Raw genomic sequence first — 19546 nt, 5'->3', positions numbered from 1 at the left:
TCGCGCGGTTCCAAACTGCAGCGCCTAGAACCGCTCGGCCACCCCTGCCGGCGAAGAGGCACAAAAGGAGGTGAACACCTTCGAAATGGAAAGCAGAAAATAGCCGATGGAATACACGCTGAGCTTTTTAAAATCTATGGCCGAGCACCCAACCATTCGCTTCCTTCTTACTTCAGCATTATTTCAGGATTTGGCCGATTCAAAAAATGGCTCTGAGCACTATGGGACTTAACGTCTGAGGTCATCAGTCCCATAGAATTTAGAGCTACTTAAACCTAACTAGCCTAAGGACATCACACACATCCATGCCCGAGTCAGGATTCGAACCTGCGACCGTAGCGGCCGCGTGGTTCCAGACTGTAGCGCCTAGAACCGCTCAGCCACTCTGGCCGGCATTTGGCCGATTGCCTCCTTCGCTTAAGAAATATAAAATTATCTCTCTGTTCAAACCAGGCAAGAACCTAACATCACCCCAAAGTTTCAAATGCACAGCCCTTTAAGGCGTTAAATTACAGGCTACTAGAAAGACCTGAATAGAGCAAGTCTTGCGATTCATCTGCTTATCCTAGTTACTGCATACTGTCATTCAGCACAGTCGACGCTGCATCTATGAGCTATTTGCATTCAAGAGAGGACAATGAACAATTTTTCCCGCTGCTTGTGACTCTGTATGCAAAAAGAACTCCGTCCGAACAGGCCTCGGAAGGCCCAGCTGTACCGACTGGCCGCCGTCTCTTCCTCAAATCACAGGCGTCACTGGATGCTGATATGGAGGTGCATGTGGTCAGCACATGGCTCTCCCCGCCATATGTCAGTTTCCGAGACCGGAGCCGCTACTTCTCAATCAAGTAGCTCCTCAGTTTGCCTCACAAGCGCTGAGTGCACCCCGCTTGCCAACAGCGCTCGGCAGATCGGATGGTCACCCATCCAAGTGTTAGCCCAGCCCAACAGTACTTAACTTCGGTGATCTGACTGGAACCGGTGTTACCACCGCGGCAAGGCCGTTGGCACTAAAAAAAATCTCCTGTTAAAAGTCATCAAGACTTAGTTAAACACGTAAATATGCTTCGCAGTGCAGTTTTCCATATTCATGCATACATCCGTAGCTGAATTCACAAGCCGATAAATGTCTTGCCAAATGACTGTGTCCTGTCGAGAAGCTATAATTCATTTTGGAGAATGGTATCGACCGCTTGATGTGCCTCCCTAGCATCATTTATTTTTTTAATTGCTCCAAACTGACTTTCATTTGAACGCTGATCAATCATCAGGAACGTGTCCATCAATTGATTAATTAAAACTTATAACCATATGGATCTGAATCAATGCGATTGTGTCGAAGGATAAATAAATATTTTCAGAAAAAACAGCAACTAGTTCCATTTTGTGATTGTATAATTTTCATTTTACCATTACTGGTTTCAAGCCTGGAGATTCATTATCAGAAGGTTGTTAGTAGTTGTTTATAGCATCTTGGGAGTCGTAACTTTGCTGCGACGAGACAGAAAATGAGGAACAAGTATGCACTGTATTTGGAGAAGTATCTGGAATTATTTACATCAAAACTCAACTTGATGGCAAAAATCACATGGATTCCAATAACTGTAATGTCATAAAGTCAACTTTACGATGTAAATAATACTCTTAACATTTAGTGCTTACATGTTTCGATTTTTCTTTTTTACCACAGCTAAACGATGAGCCACGTTACCTTTGATACAGGGGATGACAGTTACAGAAAGGACATGAGGTAACAATTTTGTTTGCTAGCAGGTCACTGTTATCTAGAAGTGGGGTTTTTGAATATTAATGGAAGGGTCGTGGGTCCTTGTGAGATCTCGACTATTGCTTGAACACGAAAGAAAAACTACCAGTGATGGTGGTAAGGGATACTTGTATAAGGAGTCGCCCTCATTCTGCCAGCCTGTTTTAGGTGCTTCAGTCTGGAACCGCGCGACCGAAGTTCTAGGGGACCGATGACCTCAGATGTTAAGTCCCATAGTGCTCAGAGCCATTTGAACCATTTTTTTCGTTCTGTCAACGTCCTCGTGAAAGAGGGCGGAAGAGCGGATAAAAGATCAGGGCACAATGTTACTCATGGGAAAGGCCGCTGCTCCTACCTGGAGAATAAACAGCAATGAAAAACAGGCATGAGGACGGAGAAAATGGGAACCACACGTAATGTGAAAATTCCAAAAGTGGGATCAAAATTCAGATGTTGGCGCGTTACATTGTTGTCTTTAGTGGAAATGAGGAAGTTCTGTGGGCCTGTTGAACAAAATTGACAATCTAATAAGTAGAGAACACGAATTGAGAGTAACCGGAGAAAGAGGGACACGGTGAGAGTAACTGAAATGAGATTAACGATAAACATAACGTCAAAATTGGTGACCAAGAAGCAGATTATATTGAAGAATTCTGATACCCTGAAAGCAAAATATCACACGGCGCACGAAGTGAGGAACACAGGAATAGCATGGGAAAAGAGAGCTTTTCTGGTCAAGAGAAATATGCTGGTACCAAAGACAGGCCTTAATTTGTGAAATAAATTGTTGATAATACACGTTTGGAGCACAAAATTGTGAATCATGGACTGTGGAAAACAGGAAAGGAAGAGATTCGAAGAATTTGAGAAATGGTGCTACAGGTGTTGAAAGTTAGGTGGACTGATAAGGAATGAACAGGTTCTGCGCAGAATCGTCGAAATATTTATAAGAAGAAGGGAACAAGGTAACAGAGCGTTTTAAGACATCAGGGAACACCGCTGTTGGTACTAGAGGTATATGTAGGTGTAAAAATCGTACAGGAAGACAGAAACTGGAATACACCCAGCAGATAACTGAGAACGTAGAGTAAAAGTGGATGGTAAGATGTAAAGACTGGCACAAAAGATTGATTCCTGGCGCAGTGAGTGTACCAATTAGAAGCCTGGTATTTCTAATAAAAAAAGTATATCCACGGGACATGTGACCTGTAAATGCAAAAGTGAAATGATGGTTTCTACATTGACAAAAAATTCCGGATCAGCCTCTATTCGGATCTTCGAGAGGGGACTGAAAAGTAGGAGGTAACAATTAGGACTGCATAACCAACGAAATGGTAGCACTTTGAGAGGCGGAGCGTGGAATGTTGTAAGGGATCCGTGATCCCACGAACACAGATATTGGTATCCGACAGCCAGATCGATAGCAGACAAGAGTCGATTGTCGAGCACTGCAGGAGGCAGTGAGATTAGTGTGAAGTGAAAGCAGTACTGGGAAGACTGGCAAGAAAAGAAAAAAAAATGGCGGTATAGCTGAGTACGGTGTCAATGACGGATGTGCCGAGTGAGGAGTAAATTGTAATTTTACTGGAGTGGGACAAATGAGCGTGACTCCTTATAGTCGTGGGGTTGACCCATCAATACCGATTCGCGAGTGATATAAAACCAAAAGTGTCAAGTGCCGAATTACGTGTTTCGCGTCAACCGCGTCGGATAGGAACAACCATGGATTGTAGTGAGAATTGTTCTAAATGTTAACCATAATCATTGTGTGTGACGAAGTACTTAAAATTAGCAACCAATAATAGATATAACCGTAATTAAACGAGTAAGGCGACGTAGCAATTGCCTTAGAAATTGCGTGTTGATAGAATATAAATATCAGTGTGTATATAGCAACCTTTATGGTCTTTAATAATAGAAAAACTTTCAATCCTTAACTATTCCGTCTGCCCCGAAACCACAGCAGAAAAACCGATGGCCTTTCATCCATTAAGCACACGGTCATATATAATAATAATTAACTGTTTGGCGGCTTCGGTAAATCGCACAAAACCCAGTAAAGGATGTAACAGGGGTGTTTCAATGTCAGAAGCTTAAATGTGGTAGGGATGCTAGGAAATCTGCAAAAGAAACGTGGATAAAGCGGGAACCAATTAAGTGAAATGAAAATAAAATTTTCTGGTGGGTTGAATACGAGTGAATATAGATTCGGTAACAGGAATGAGTGAGTTTTGCGAAAAATTTCAGTTATATCGAATACATTGTCGAAAAATTATAAGAGGAGGAGGTTTACTTGGGGAAGGCGTGGAGATACATCAGAATCAGAAGTACGACGCTGGATATTGGTGTGTAAGCAGTAGCCAGCAGCATATATAAACTCAAATCACAATTCAGGACTGATGAAGAGCGGGCTGTAGTTCAAGAGATTCGTCAGGAAGAATCAGCGTGGAAGGAATTGGATACTGAGCGTTTTCAGTATACCTTCTATGGATGACGAAGTGATTAAAGGTGACTATTTATTTTGGAATAAATATGAAACCAGTAGCTTTTTGGATTTTTTTCTACGATTTATTGTACCATTAGCAAGTTTTCGAGACACTGCAGGCTCATCATCAATGGGGATGTTACAGGAACATTATGTTATGGACCAAGAGAAGCTAGATGCTGCGATGATGATGGTGACTAAAACGACGGAAATTTGGTTATCAGTTACGAAACACTTATGGAACAGAAAGGTTGTTGTTATGTTTTAGATACTCACAGTGCACTGCATCGTGTATCCACACCAAATCCGTACCCATATTGAACATTACCAGGTAATATATAGAGTATGCACGGCATTTAGCTGCACTTGGTTTTACATTTATTCAGAGGAGGTAAACACTGAATGATGTTACGAAGAATATGAATATGACAGATATCATAGTTTACTACATTCTGCTCTTTAGTATAAGATGCATTATATTACAGTAGAAATGTTATAAGTGCAGATAAATTATTTAAATGAAACTTGCTAACCGCGATTATGTTGGCAATACACATGTAATATAAAATAAAATATCTACTGAACATAAATCTGCTAAGTAATTAAAGATTTAATGAGTAACAGATTGCCATAGTTATTACATTACTAGGAGAATACAGTATACCGTGAAATATTAATATGTCTTATTATTGTCGTTTCTCGTGATTTGGTAACAGCAAGTCTTGGAAATTCTGGAAGAAAAAGTTCTGCATTGATTCACTTTGTTCATTAAGAAATTTTTGAGGTGATTTTGGATTGTGACTGTAAGTCATTAATTGTCCAATAGAAGACCCATGTGTAAAAAATTGTTTTAAAAAATTCGAAAGTTCTTCAGAATGTGTTACTTACGTGTTGGGCATGATCAGACTTCTACAGACGAAGTCATCCTCGAAATATGTTACTTAGCTATATGATGCTGGTGACACAGCATAGAAACGAGAACATATTCACGAAGTCTCCGGCAGAAATAAAACAAACATTTGTGACACATTGCGTAACTGGTCACCAAAAACAGTTGTGACATTTTCAGGCATCATTATCTCAAACCAAACTGTCGACTTTACTTAACTTTCAACCCATTAACAAATTTGACAGTGTGGCTTCGGATAATGGCACCCGGCCGTGTGACGACTGTTTTTAGTAACAATTTTATGGCACAGTTACTCAGTGTGTCACAAATGTCTGTTTTATTTCTGCCAGTCACTTCGTGGATGTTCTCGTTTTTATGCTGTGGCACCAGCATCATGTAACTACGTTTAATATATTTCTACGATGACTTTGTTTACAGAAGTCTGATTATGCCCAGCATTTAAGTAACATGATCTCAAGAACTTCTAAAATCTTTTTAATTAAAAAAATGTTTATGCCTTTTTCCATTCAATATTGTACTGACGTAATTTTACACATTTTATGGTGCACTGTATTTTCACGCATTACATGTATAATACGGTAGCTGAAAATGGCTGAAGAACGAAATGATTGTACAGCAGAAGTACAGTATAACAAACGATCTATACAGTCAAACAGCTGAACTTTCATTTAGAAACAAAGAGTTCTTAGAAAGCAGGCTATCACGGGCATTCCTCCTCAAAAGAAGGCTATCCGTTTCAGTGGCCTCAGTTTGAGGGAGAAATTTCTTACAATGTATTTTTGCCGCGCACCGTTGCACGAAAGTGGATTATGGACTGCAGAAAACTAGAAGACAAGAGAATCGTACTTTTAAGATGTATTGCAACAGACAGACGATGGGAATTACTTGGAATGGTAAGAAAGCAATGAGGAGTTCCTCTATAGAGTCGGAGAGACATCTACTTTATTAACTTCGAACACTACAGACGAGCCTGCTGGGGCGCTACTGCATGTCCATACGCAAAGGACGGAACATAACGTATTTTATTCAAGTGGTACTTGCAAATTAATCTGAAGTGGCCTGACGTACCAGCTACTCAGTGGAAGGAAGACTTTTTCATATTTTCTAAAATTAAATCCTTATTAAGAGTAAACAGGAATGGTAATAATGATAAGTATTCTCGTTGAGTGTTTCTTTTAGTTTGGGAAAGTAATACATTGTCTAACAGCAAAGAAAGTTACTGACAAATAATTAAGGAGACGAATAATCTGAGTTGGCCTTTCAGTTGTAGGGATGATTACAACACAACGTTTGAGAACACTTGATGAGAGATGATCCTATTTAGGAAATTGTGGCTGTCAGGACTTACAGAAGGTCCATGACTATATTCATGGACACAAGTTAAAATTTCGTCTATTCTCTTCTATATATATATATATATATATATATATATATATATATATATATATATATATATATATATATATATATGAGGGCGGTTCAGAAAGTAACCTCCGATTGGTCACAGTGCGGGTTGTGGGGGGAGTAGCGACGCCATCTGTGCGTTCACGCACTCAACAGGTCAGTCGGCATCAAGCCGTGGTCGAGTGAACGTCGTACCTGCGCTAGTTTAGTTTTTGTGGCAGTTTGAAATGTGTGCTGCAATAGAAAACCCCGCCAAATGTGAAGTGCGTGCTGTCATAAGGTTTTTTACAGCCAAAGGATATTCTGCAGCAGCTATTCATCGTGAGCTTTGTGCCGTGTACGGACCAAGAGTTATGAGTGAAGGAGTTGTCCGTGAATGGGTACGTTTATTTAAAAGTGGACGAGAAAACGTTCATGATGAAGAGAGGAGTGGTAGACCATCATTGGTGACTGACGAACTCGTTCAGACAGTTGATGCAAAAGTTCGTGAAAATCGACGTTTCTCAATGTCGGAGTTGTCTACTGGTTTTCCACAGATTTCTAAGACTCTCTTGTACGAGATAGTGACAGCAAGATTGGGTTACCGTAAGTTCTGTGCACGATGGGTGCCCAAAATTCTTACCGACCACCACAAAACTCAAAGAATGGCCTCTGCATTAGACTTTCTGTCACGTTATCAGGACGAAGGAGAACCATTGTTAAACAGAATCGTGACCGGTGACGAAACCTGGATTAAGTACGTGAACCCTGAGACAAAAGAACAATCAAAGATGTGGGCACATTCAAATTCGCCTACCAAACCAAGAAAAGCCTCGCAAGATTTTTCTGCCAGAAAACTGATGGCAACGGTGTTTTGGGATGCCAAAGGGGTGTTGTTGGTTGAATTCATGGAACGTGGTACGACCATTAATCAAGACGTGTACTGTGAAACAATAAAAAAGTTACGACGGGCTATACAGAACAAACGCCGTGGTATGCTGACTTCCGGTATCGTTTTTTTGCACGATAACGCCCGTCCTCACTCTGCTCGCAGAACAACGGCCCTTCTTGAGTCCTTCAAGTGGGACGTTATCAACCATCCACCTTACAGCCCAGACCTGGCGCCAAGTGATTATCACCTCTTCATGCATTTGAAGAAATGGCTCGGGTCACAGCGGTTTGATGACGACGAAGAGCTCAAAGATGCGGTCACAGGCTGGCTCCAGGCACAAGCGGGTGATTTTTATGCAGAAGGAATTTCAAAGCTTGTGAAGATACGATAAGTGCCTCAATCGCTATGGAGACTATGTAGAAAAATAGTGCAAAGATGTAGTTGTAAGATGTATATATTAAAATATTTTTATTTAACTTGGTGTATTTTTTTAAATCAACCAGAGGTTACTTTCTGAACGGCCCTCCTCATATATATATATATATATATATATATATATATATATATATATATATATATATATATATATATATGAGTTCCATCAATACTACTTTTCACAAAGGAACTACGTTTTCTCATTTTGTCTGGATAGTCATCCTCCGGAATGCCGAGGCATAAGTCTGGATTCACAGGGGCTGTACTGCTGTGCTACCCTAGATGACGAATTCTGGAGATGGTTGTCACTTTCTCAGAAAATCCTTCCTGGTCTTCCTTGAGATTCATTATTTGCCTACTTTCGGAAGGTCGTTGTAAGTGGATGTACGTTCTTGTATTTTCAGCAACTAGCTGAGATTTGAACCATATCCTGACAAGCAACATATAGCTTCCTTGGTCGGAAGGAAGTATGATATTCGTATTCTTTATTTGATACTAGGAACATGTAAGCTTCTCTTTCTGTCCTGCCCCAGATTTCTTACTATTATCTACCAACACATGCCCTGATTTCCCTACTCGGTGTGGCTCATTGGCCCAATATCTTCTTTATTTTATCATATTCACCCTTTTTGAGTCAATATTGTGCACCTCTTTCCCTTAGGGCAAGCTCCAGAGGCAGTAAACCTAGTGTTACCAGCAATATCTCAGTCGGTGTTGTTCAACACGCGTCTGTCTGGCACAGGAATGCACTTCTATTAAGAATGCGTCATGCAACGTTGTTATTGTAGCGTCTAACGTTTGTCATATCCTGGAGCTGATTCAATAATGGCTCTATACCAACATCCCGGTCCACAAACAGAGCCCGATGGGCAGCTTTTGTGATATTTTTGACAATTTCCTTTCCAAAAGTGGTGACAGCCAGCAGGAGCCATTGCCACTCTTGCCAATATTCACGCAAACAATGGTGCTAACATGCTACATGCTGAATCCCAAGCACAGCCATTCGACAATCCAGCACATCAATCAATCACCGTCTGGTAATGAACTGAACTAAGAACCCAAATGAAAATCTGCTTACCGGTTTATGTTTGTGCCAAAGAAATAATTAAAAGCTAGCAAAGTGACCCTGGGGTAATTGTTAACACAATGGAGATATCACAGTACAGCTTCTAATAATTGTGGTAGCTGGTGGCAAAATGTGTTAATAGGTAAAATGTAACAACACTCAATTTAGTCATGGCCAAAAGACAGTGCCTATTTTATGAAAGTGAAATTATACTGATATACTCCATTTACATTCCTGACACTGTAGCCTACAGTCATGTTACCTGTAAATTCCGTACTCGAGTGCGACAGTTATTTTACATTTAGATACAATTAACATGAAATAGCTAGATAAAATCAACGAAATCAACACTGCATGAAATGGAGGCAAGCATGACTAAACGGGGACTTAATTAATTGTAACACTACAATACAGCAGCGAGAAGTGAGCGCCGGCCGCGGTGGTCTAGCGGTTCTAGGCGCTCAGTCCGGAACCGCGCGACTGCTACGGTCGCAGGTTCGAATCCTGCCTCGGGCATGGATGTGTGTGATGTCTTTAGGTTAGTTAGGTTTAATTAGTTCTAAGTTCTATGGGACTAATGACCTCAGAAGTTGAGTCCCATAGTGCTCAGAGCCATTTGAACCATTTTTGAGAAGTGAGCGTTGAACACACCTGAGAAGAGGGTTTCAGAAGCTGCCGAGATTTTTTGAGTTCTGAAATGTGATAACAAGCGAGGGGCTGGAAGTAGTATGGTGTCAGGACATGAAAGCAATTATTTGGTTTCAACGCTGGACCTCCAGGTTCTGACCTCCATCGCAGAGGCGTCAAAAGAAAGGGTTAAATATGGGTAAGAGGGAGCGACACAGCCACAGTGGTGTTGGGCAGAATCATGGAGAAATTTTGTGCCAGTGTGACATCGTTATTATACCTTACGCTTCACTTGAAGTCCTGAGCTCTGGCCCTACTTTCGCACGTGTCGATATCCTGCCCGACTGCAGGCTCTGATTTCGGCTCTGGAGGAAGAATGGCCTGGCATTCCTCAACGGACATTCAGATACTCGTGAAGGGTGCACACCACCTCACTTTAATGTCCACTAACAGGCGTCCGTATACTTTTCATTTGTTAATGTATTTTTTTGCTATTTAATCCCTGTGATTCTATTTTTGTCTCATATTCCAGATCATCCCGATTTTCGATTATCCGACGACCCTTGGTACCACCTGGTCCAAATAAACGAGGAATGAATGAGCTGAGCCATCTGAAAATACCATAATTGAACAGATCTTGCATGAATGTAAGTGCCGACTGAATGTAGCGGCATCCAACATCGGAGGAAATAACAATTTTCTATGAAGAAAGAGCAGAATTATAAGAGTAAATGTTGATGCTGATGATGACGTTCATGCTAGTGATAACGATGAACAACGTGTTATTAATTGGTGATATTTTGTATATCATGATGAGTCAATCTTTTTCGTCTCATCACCAGTAATTCCGCCACCCCGCGTGTGTACAGAATCTATCTCCCGTGGGAAAACAGCTTCAAACATCTGATTACTTTAAAAATGGGTTAATGTGTTAAATATTTGGCGTTAAGCTCGCAGAATCTTTGAGGATCAAGATGTAAAATCCTAGTTATGTTGGTTTTATTAATTTCGAATTATTCACCCACAAACTAACGAGAAAGTCGAAAGCAAATCTCATTGTTTATGCCGTCATATCTCCCGAACTGTATGCACACAATTGTATAATTTTTCACGTACATTCTACGGTATATGCGGAAACTGCCTGCAAAACTAGTAGTAAAGAAGTAATACATTAAAACCATTTGCCTGATGCTGAAGTTCTGTTAACAGTGAATATGTAGTAGCCAATTAAGATTTGTTTACTTTCATTATTTGGTGATGGATATCTCGAGAAAAGACTTCGAATAGGTTTGAAATTATGTGTAAAGTTTGTTGAATGTCACTGAGTGCTGTCATTCTCAAATTCTGCATGGATATAGTCTGGATACTTTGCGCACTGAGAGCTACGCTGTCTCAAAACATATAAGATGTTTGTTTTAACTTGAGACAACTAAATATTTAGAAAACGACGCGTCGCTCGAAAAAAATGTTCTGGGTGAAAAGTTCATATTAGTAAAGGGGACATCTGTCTTTGCTACAAGTGGTCGCTCCCTAACCACCCTAGTGTGTGACATCAGCTTCGTATTTTAACATGGGAACGTCGTCCCCCCTCCCCCCCAAACAAAAATTGTACTGCAAATTTGGATTTTAACCCCGCAAAATACGTACGGTTTGCTCAAACCATTGTTTCTCATTCTTGTCGATTACAGCGTCATATATGACGAATCGAAAACAGTTTTTCTGTGTGTAGAATCCGAATACGCTGTAAAATACAGGGGCAGGGGTTATTTGAAAGTACATACCAGAACCCGCCCACACAGGAGGGGTGGTTATGAAGTAGCCAGTTGTAGCACTAACAGATGTCCCCTATACTAATAATATGAGGTGGGTTCTATAAGTATTGCAATACATTTTTTTCTGAAAGCAAATTGGTTTTATTCAGGATTCCAATAACGATGTTATTCTACATTCCTTGGCGTTTCAAACCCCGTTTATCAAAATAATCTCCGTTCCATGTAATGGCCTTATGCCACCTTACCGGAAGGGCCCGTATGCCAGCATGGTACCACGCTACTAGTCGACGTCGGAGCCAACTTCTAATTGCGTCAATAACGTCCTCATCAACTATTTACTGCTTCCCGCGGAGTACATACTTCAATGGGCCAAACAGATGGTCGGAAGGTGCGAGATCCAGACTGTAGGGTAAATGAGAAAGAACAGGAGCGACAACACTGTGCTTCCGGCCGGCTCACGGGCCATAGGACCTACCTGCGCGACCTTGTTGCGATGATGACAGACGCCTCGCACAACGACTCACCGTGCCTTTGTTAACTGCCACATTTTGCAGACGCCTGACAATATCTTCCATGAATGAGATTTTCACTCTGCAGCAGAGTGTGCGCTGATATGAAACTTCCTGGCAGATTAAAACTGTGTGCCCGACCGAGACTCGAACTCGGGACCTTTGCCTTTCGCGGGCAAGTGCTCTACCACCTGAGCTACCGAAGCACGACTCACGCCCGGTACTCACAGCTTTACTTCTGCCAGAACCTCGTCTCCTACCTTCCAAACTTTACAGAAGCTCTCCTGCGAAACTTGCAGAACTAGCACTCCTGAAAGAAAGGATATTGCGGAGACATGGCTTAGCCACAGCCTGGGGGATGTTTCCAGAATGAGATTTTCACTCTGCAGCGGAGTGTGCGCTTCGGTAGCTCAGTTGGTAGAGCACTTGCCCGCGAAAGGCAAAGGTTCCGAGTTCGAGTCTCGGTCGGGCACACAGTTTTAATCTGCCAGGAAGTTTCATATCAGCGCACACTCCGCTGCAGAGTGAAAATCTCATTCTGGAAACATCCCCCAGGCTGTAGCTAAGCCATGTCTCCGCAATATCCTTTCTTTCAGGAGTGCTAGTTCTGCAAGTTTCGCAGGAGAGCTTCTGTAAAGTTTGGAAGGTAGGAGACGAGGTTCTGGCAGAAGTAAAGCTGTGAGTACCGGGCGTGAGTCGTGCTTCGGTAGCTCAGTTGGTAGAGCACTTGCCCGCGAAAGGCAAAGGTCCCGAGTTCGAGTCTCGGTCGGGCACACAGTTTTAATCTGCCAGGAAGTTTCATATCAGCGCACACTCCGCTGCAGAGTGAAAATCTCATTCTGGAAACATCCCCCAAGCTGTGGCTAAGCCATGTCTCCGCAATATCCTTTCTTTCAGGAGTGCTAGTTCTGCAAGTTTCGCAGGAGAGCTTCTGTAAAGTTTGGAAGGTAGGAGACGAGGTTCTGGCAGAAGTAAAGCTGTGAGTACCGAGCGTGAGTCGTGCTTCGGTAGCTCAGTTGGTAGAGCACTTGCCCGCGAAAGGCAAAGGTCCCGAGTTCGAGTCTCGGTCGGGCACACAGTTTTAATCTGCCAGGAAGTTTCATATCAGCGCACACTCCGCTGCAGAGTGAAAATCTCATTCTGGAAACATCCCCCAGGCTGTGGCTAAGCCATGTCTCCGCAATATCCTTTCTTTCAGGAGTGCTAGTTCTGCAAGTTTCGCAGGAGAGCTTCTGTAAAGTTTGGAAGGTAGGAGACGAGGTTCTGGCAGAAGTAAAGCTGTGAGTACCGGGCCTGAGTCGTGCTTCGGTAGCTCAGTTGGTAGAGCACTTGCCCGCGAAAGGCAAAGGTCCCGAGTTCGAGTCTCGGTCGGGCACACAGTTTTAATCTGCCAGGAAGTTTAATATCTTCCATGCTTTGTTTTTCCGCCAAAAGTTATTCAATTACAGCTTTGTGCTTGGAATGCACCTCCGTTATAGGCGCCATTTTGAAGGCTACGTATAGCGCTGCCACCTATCGGAAATTCATGTAACTATAAGTCATGAAGCGGAACATTCCACGATATCCCACAACATATTCTGCATTTTTTCAACCGAAAATGGACGAAAAAAGATGTTACATTGCTTATTGAAAGTACCTTGTATTAACTTTTCCCTTAGAGTATATTTTTCGTACAATGCGTCTTTTTCGAAATATTTCGCTAAGTACAACAAACACCCTGTATACACAGTTTCTAATTTTAATAATTGTTCGGTTAAACCTCCAGAGTGACAGTAAACTAGTACAGCGTTTTAAAGTTTTTAAACTGGTCAGTAATTACACTACTGGCCATTAAAATTGCTTCACCACGAAGATGACGTGCTACAGACGCGAAATTTAAGCGACAGGAAGAAGATGCTGTGATATGCAAATGATTAGCTTTTCAGAGCATTCACAGAAGGTTGGCGCCGGTGGCGACACCCACAACGTGCTGACATTAGGAAAGTTTCCAAATGATTTCTCACACACAAAAAGCAGTTGACCGGCGTTGCGTGGTGAAAAGTTGTTGTGATGCCTCGTCTAAGAAGGGGAAATGCGTACCATTACGTTTCCGACTTTGATAAAGGTCAGATTGTAGCCAATCGTGGTTGCGGTATATCGTATCGCGACATTGCTGCTCGCGTTCGTCGAGATCCAATGACTGTTAGCAGAATATGGATTCGGTGGGTTCAGGAGGGTAATACTGAACGCCGTGCTGGATCCCAACGGCTTCGTATCACTAGCAGTCGAGATGAGAGGCATCTTTTCCGCATGGCTGTAACGGACCGTGCAGCCACGTAGTCCGCAGCTCGTGGTCGTGCGGTAGCGTTCTCGCTTCCCGCGCCCGGGTTCCCGGGTTCGATTCCCGGCGGGATCAGGGATTTTCTCTGCCTCGTGATGACTGGGTGTTGTGTGATGTCCTTAGGTTAGTTAGGTTTAAGTAGTTCTAAGTTCTAGGGGACTGATGACCATAGATGTGAAGTCCCATAGTGCTCAGAGCCATTTGAACCATTATTGCAGCCACGTCTCGATCAATGAGTCTACAGATAGAGGCGTTTGCAAGACAACAACCATCTGGACGAACAGTTCGACGACGTTTGCTGCAGCATGGACTATCAGCTCGGAGACCATCGCTGCGGTTACCCTCGCTGCTGCATCACAGACAGGAGCGCCTGCGATGGTGTACTCAAAGACGAAACAGGGTTCACGAGTGGCAAAACTTCATTTTTTCGGATGAATCCAATTTCTGTTTACAGCATCACGATGGTCGCATCCGTGTTTGGCGACATCGCGGTGAACGGACATTGGAGGCGTGTATTCGTCATCGCCATACTGGCGTATCACCCTGCGTGATGGTATGGGGTGCCGTTGGTTACACGTCTCGGTCACCTGTTGTTCACATTGACGGCACTTTGAACAGTGGACCTTACATTTCAGATGTGTTACGACCCGTGGCACTACCCTTCAAAAAAAAAAAAAAAATGGTTCAAATGGCTCTGAGCACTATGGGACTTAACTTCTAAGGTCATCAGTCCCCTAGAACTTAGAACTACTTAAACCTAACTAACCTAAGGACATCACACACATCCATGCCCGAGGCAGGATTCGAACCTGCGACCGTAGCGGTCGCGCGGTTCCAGACTGTAGCGCCTTTAACCGCTTGGCCACCCCGGCCGGCTCTACCCTTCATTCGATTCCTGCGAAACCCTACATTTCAGCAGGATAATGCACGATCGCATGTCGCACGTCCTATACGGGCCCTTCTGGATACAGAAAATGTTCGACTGATGCCCTGGCGAGCACATTCTCCAGATCTCTCTCCAATTGAAAACGTCTGGTTAATGGTGGCCGAGCAACTGGCTCGATACAATACGCCAGTCACTACTCTTGATGAACTGTGGTATCGTGTTGAAGCTGCATGGGCAGCTGTACCTGTACACGCCTTCCATGCTCTGTTTGACTCAATGCCCAGGAGAATCAAGGTCGTTATTACGGCCAGAGGTGGTTGTTCTGGGTACTGATTTCTCAGGATCTATGCACTCAAATTTCGTGAAAATGTAACCACATGTCTGTTCTTGTATAATGTATTTGTCCAATGAATACCCGTTTATCATCTGCATTTCTTCTTGGTGTAGCAATTTTAATGGCCAGTAGTGTACATGAAATGTCGAAAATACGATAGGCAGCTTGTCGATTTTAGCTGTTGAGTGACGTAGATTCCTAAAATATGGGTGACGTCAAGAGATAGATAACTTGTCGCAGTACCATCCGCTCCAAGACGGCATCGCTGCGTAGACTCTGTGACCGGGAGCAGCTCGTGCTGCCGCCCGCCGCCCTATCGGTGAGCCCTGCGGGCTCAGGGCTGAGCACCGCGTCACGGCCCGCCAGGCAGCGCCGGCGGCTTTGATCGAAGCCCAGTGGTCCGTGCAACAGGTGCGCCCTCGCGCCAGCAGTGCAGCGCCGTACGTTTGCCGTGGCCAAACAGGGCGCGGGACCCGTGCGTGGCAGCGGCGTAACCGGCGGCTGGCTGCTACCTGCGACCTGCTAGCGGGCTGCTGCGACCGCCGCGCCGCAGTGCAGCGCCGAGTGTTTGTAATTGCCGCGGCGCGCGAGCGTGCAAGCCGCCGCCACCGACACCAGCCCAATTACTGCCCTTCGGCTAATTCGCTGTGTTAGCTGAGTTTCCATTTCCGGTGAATTAAAAGCTCAAGAGACCTCGAATTAATTTCTGGCTTGACTCGCATAATTTGAAGTTTCAACAAGTGATGTTAAATTGAAAGGCGGATGCGGAAATAACTACATTGGTAGCCATTAAAACAGCAGTACAACGAAGTCAGCATGAAAGAAACGTCAAAAGCGTAGGAACTTAGGAAAGTAAGGTACGCTTGTCATCGCCGGCCGCGGTGGCCGAGCGGTTCAAGGCGCTTCAGTCTGGAACCGCGCGACCGCTACAGTCGCAGGTTCGAATCCTGCCTCGGGCATGGATGTGTGTGATGTCCTTAGGTTAGTTAGGTTTAAGTAGTTCTACGTTCTAGGGGACTGATGACCTCAGATGTTAAGTCCCATAGTGCTCAGAGCAATTTGAACCTTTTTTTACGCTTGTCATCCCGCGCTAAAACCATTGCGCAACAAGAACATCTTGTCAGGAGAGAGTACATGTTTCGGTTTTCCCGCAGACACAATTCTGCTGCGATAAGGACAACATCTACATCTACAGCACTACTCTACAATTTACACGTAAGTGCCTGGCTGAGGGTTCTTCCAAGTACCTTCATATATTTCTCCACCGTTTCACTTTGTAATAGCGCTTAGGAAAATTGAACACTTGTTCGAGCCCTTATTTCCCTTATTTTATTACTTCCTCTATAAGATGGTGACTATGAAATACTTCCAAATTTAGAGGAGAAACTTTATGACTGAAATTTCGTGAAAGGATCTCGCCACAACGCAAAAGGGATTTAACGACCCCCACATCAACTCTCTTATCATATCCGCTCCACTTTGTGCCCAATTCCGCGATAGGACGGTTTCGGTGCCCTCCGTCAATCCTGTTTGGTAAGGATCCCATACCGCACAGCAGCACTCTAGCAGAGGACGCACGAAAGTTGTGTACGCAGTCTCTTTGCTAGACCTGTTGCATCGGTTCAACAAGTATACTTGTTCTCTTTCTCCCAATAAAACGCAATCTTCAGTCTGCGTTCTCCACAGTATTATCTACGAGATCGTTCCACTTTATGTTCTTCGTGATTCCTAGGTACATTCCGTTCAACTGTTCCTCCAGGTCCTTTGCTGTCGCTGATAGAATTACAATGTCGGCGAACCTCAAGGTTTTTATTTCTTTTCCGTGGATTTTAATTCCTACTCCGAATTTTTCTTTTGTTTCCTTTACTGCTTGCTCAGTATACAGATTCAATAACATCGGGGATAGGCTACAACCCCGTCTCACTCCCTTCCCAACCACTGCTTCCCTTTCATGCCCCTCGACTCCTATAACCGCCGTCTGGTTTCTCTACAAATTGTAAATAGTCTTTCGCTCCCAGTATTTTACCCCTGCCACCTTCAGAATTTGAAAGAGAATATTCCAGTCAACATTGTCAAAAGCTTTCTCTAAGTATACAAACACTAGAAACGTAGGTTTGCCCTTCCTTAATCTATCTTCTAAGAAATTCTACGGAATCCAAACTGATCTTCCCCGAGGTTGGCTTCTACCAGTTTTCCATTCGTCTGTTAAGAATTCGTGTTAGTATTATGCAGCCGTGACATATTAAATTGATAGTTCAGTAGTTTTCACATCTGTCAACACCTGCTTTCTTTGGGATTGGAATTATTATATTCTTGTTGAAGTCTGAGGGTATTTCGTCTGTCTCATACATCTTGCTCACCAGGTGGTAGAGTCTTGTCAGGGTTGGCTCTCCCAAGGCTGTTAACAGTTCTAATGAAATGTTGTCTACTCCCGGGGCTTTGTTTATGACTTAGGTCTTTCTTTTCTGTCAGACTCTCCCATTCATCTTCAATGAAGCGATAAACATTCTAAAAAGCAATCTTGTGTGTACATGTATGCGATAAACCGATGGGACCTAGATAAATTGAAAGAAACAGAGATTGTTCCAATTTTCAGAGGGAGCATTGGGAAACGACTGGCAAAAAGAAGGGAAAAAATACAATAGAAGACGAATGCGTAGCTACAGGAGACGAAATTGTGAAGACAGCAGAGGATCAAACAGGTGAAAGTCAAGGCTTAACAGATATCGTTGGACAACCCGGGAGATATTTAATTTAACTGATCGAAGACTAAGTATCAAAATGCAGTAAATGAAGGAGGTGAAAGGAAATACAAACGTCTACAAATCAGACTGACAGAAATTTCAAAATGGCTAAGCAGAAATGGCTCTAGGACAAATGTAAGGATATAGAAGCATATGTCACTAGTGGAGAGACAAATACTGGCTACCGGCAATTTGAAGAGATCTTTAGCTAAAAGAGAAGCAGCTCTATGAATATCAAGAGCTCACATGGAAAGCCAGTCCTAAGCAAAGAATGGAAAGCTGAAAGGTGGAAGCAGTATATAGATAGTCTGTACAAGGAAGAGGAACTTTCATGCAATATTATAGATACAGAATATGACGTGGACGAAGATGAGATTGGAGCATGATACTGCGAGAAGAATTTGACAGAGCACTGGAAGGCCCATGGCAGTGGGCGACATTCCGTCAGACCTACTGAGATGCTTGGAAGAGCTAGCCATGACAAAACTCTTCCATTTGGTCTGTAAGACACATGATGTAGTATCATTGCCACAGATACTACTACAAAGCCGCGCCAACGCAAGGTTGGCAGCCCGTCGTCTACCGAGCACAGCGCACTCTAGCGGGCTGTGCAGCTCGACGGAACTGGAGTGTGCCTCGTTCTCTTCTTAGCTAGATTTCAACCTAGGCAGACGCACTTTCATAATCGGCCCTCAGCCAGTTCTGTTTGCATTGATTCTCTGAGGAGGGCCCATCAGGCTTAGTCCCTGAGAAGATGTTGTATTAGTTCATGGTATTCCACGTTACGAGATTGTCAGTTCACAGCCGCACCAGCAGTCCTACAAAATACTGAAGTAAGTAATTTCATTGTACTATGTGTTTCTTGAATAATAATCCTTCTCTCTAACAGTGTGCCGTACTGCGTATTATTGCAACCTGGACTCCTTCAGCTCCTATCAACTCGGCCTCCTACTTATTTGCATTTCGTAACGAGCTGAAAACACCCACGCGTTTTGTGCCTCTAAACAGTGAGACACAATACATGAGACAGACGGCGTACCCTAAGATTTCAAGAAGAATGTAGTAATTCCAATTCCAAAGAAAGCAGTTGCTGACAGGCCTGTATAGTATCGAACTATCAGTTTTATAAGTCATGTCTGCAAAATACTAGCACGTTTTCTTTACAGAAGAATGGAAAAATTGGTAGAAGCTGACCTCGGGGCACCATTTTAGACTCCGAAGAAAAGTAGGCATATGTGAGGCAATAATGACTCTGCGACTTCTCTTTGAAGATAAGTTAAGGGATGGCAAACCTACATTTATACGTTTTTAGACTTGGAGAAAGCTTTTGACAATGTTGACTGTAATACTCTCTTTGAAATTCTGAAAGTAGGAGGTGTAAAATCCTGGGAGCGAAAGGCTGTTTACAACTTGTACAA

At 43.3% G+C, this 19546-nt stretch overlaps 1 protein-coding gene and 1 pseudogene across 1 annotated transcript in view; both read right to left on the bottom strand.

Moving 5' to 3' along the window:
* The window catches only part of LOC126195666 (uncharacterized), a 332282-nt gene that overhangs the window by 90964 nt on the left and 221772 nt on the right, over positions 1-19546 (bottom strand). The window lies entirely within an intron of this gene.
* Positions 892-1009, bottom strand: LOC126196591 (5S ribosomal RNA; annotated as a pseudogene).

Source organism: Schistocerca nitens, chromosome 7 (assembly GCF_023898315.1).
Source record: "Schistocerca nitens isolate TAMUIC-IGC-003100 chromosome 7, iqSchNite1.1, whole genome shotgun sequence".
Classification (NCBI taxonomy): domain Eukaryota; kingdom Metazoa; phylum Arthropoda; class Insecta; order Orthoptera; family Acrididae; genus Schistocerca; species Schistocerca nitens.
Note: the sequence above shows the minus strand (reverse complement) of the source record. Positions and strands in the feature narration are given on the sequence as shown.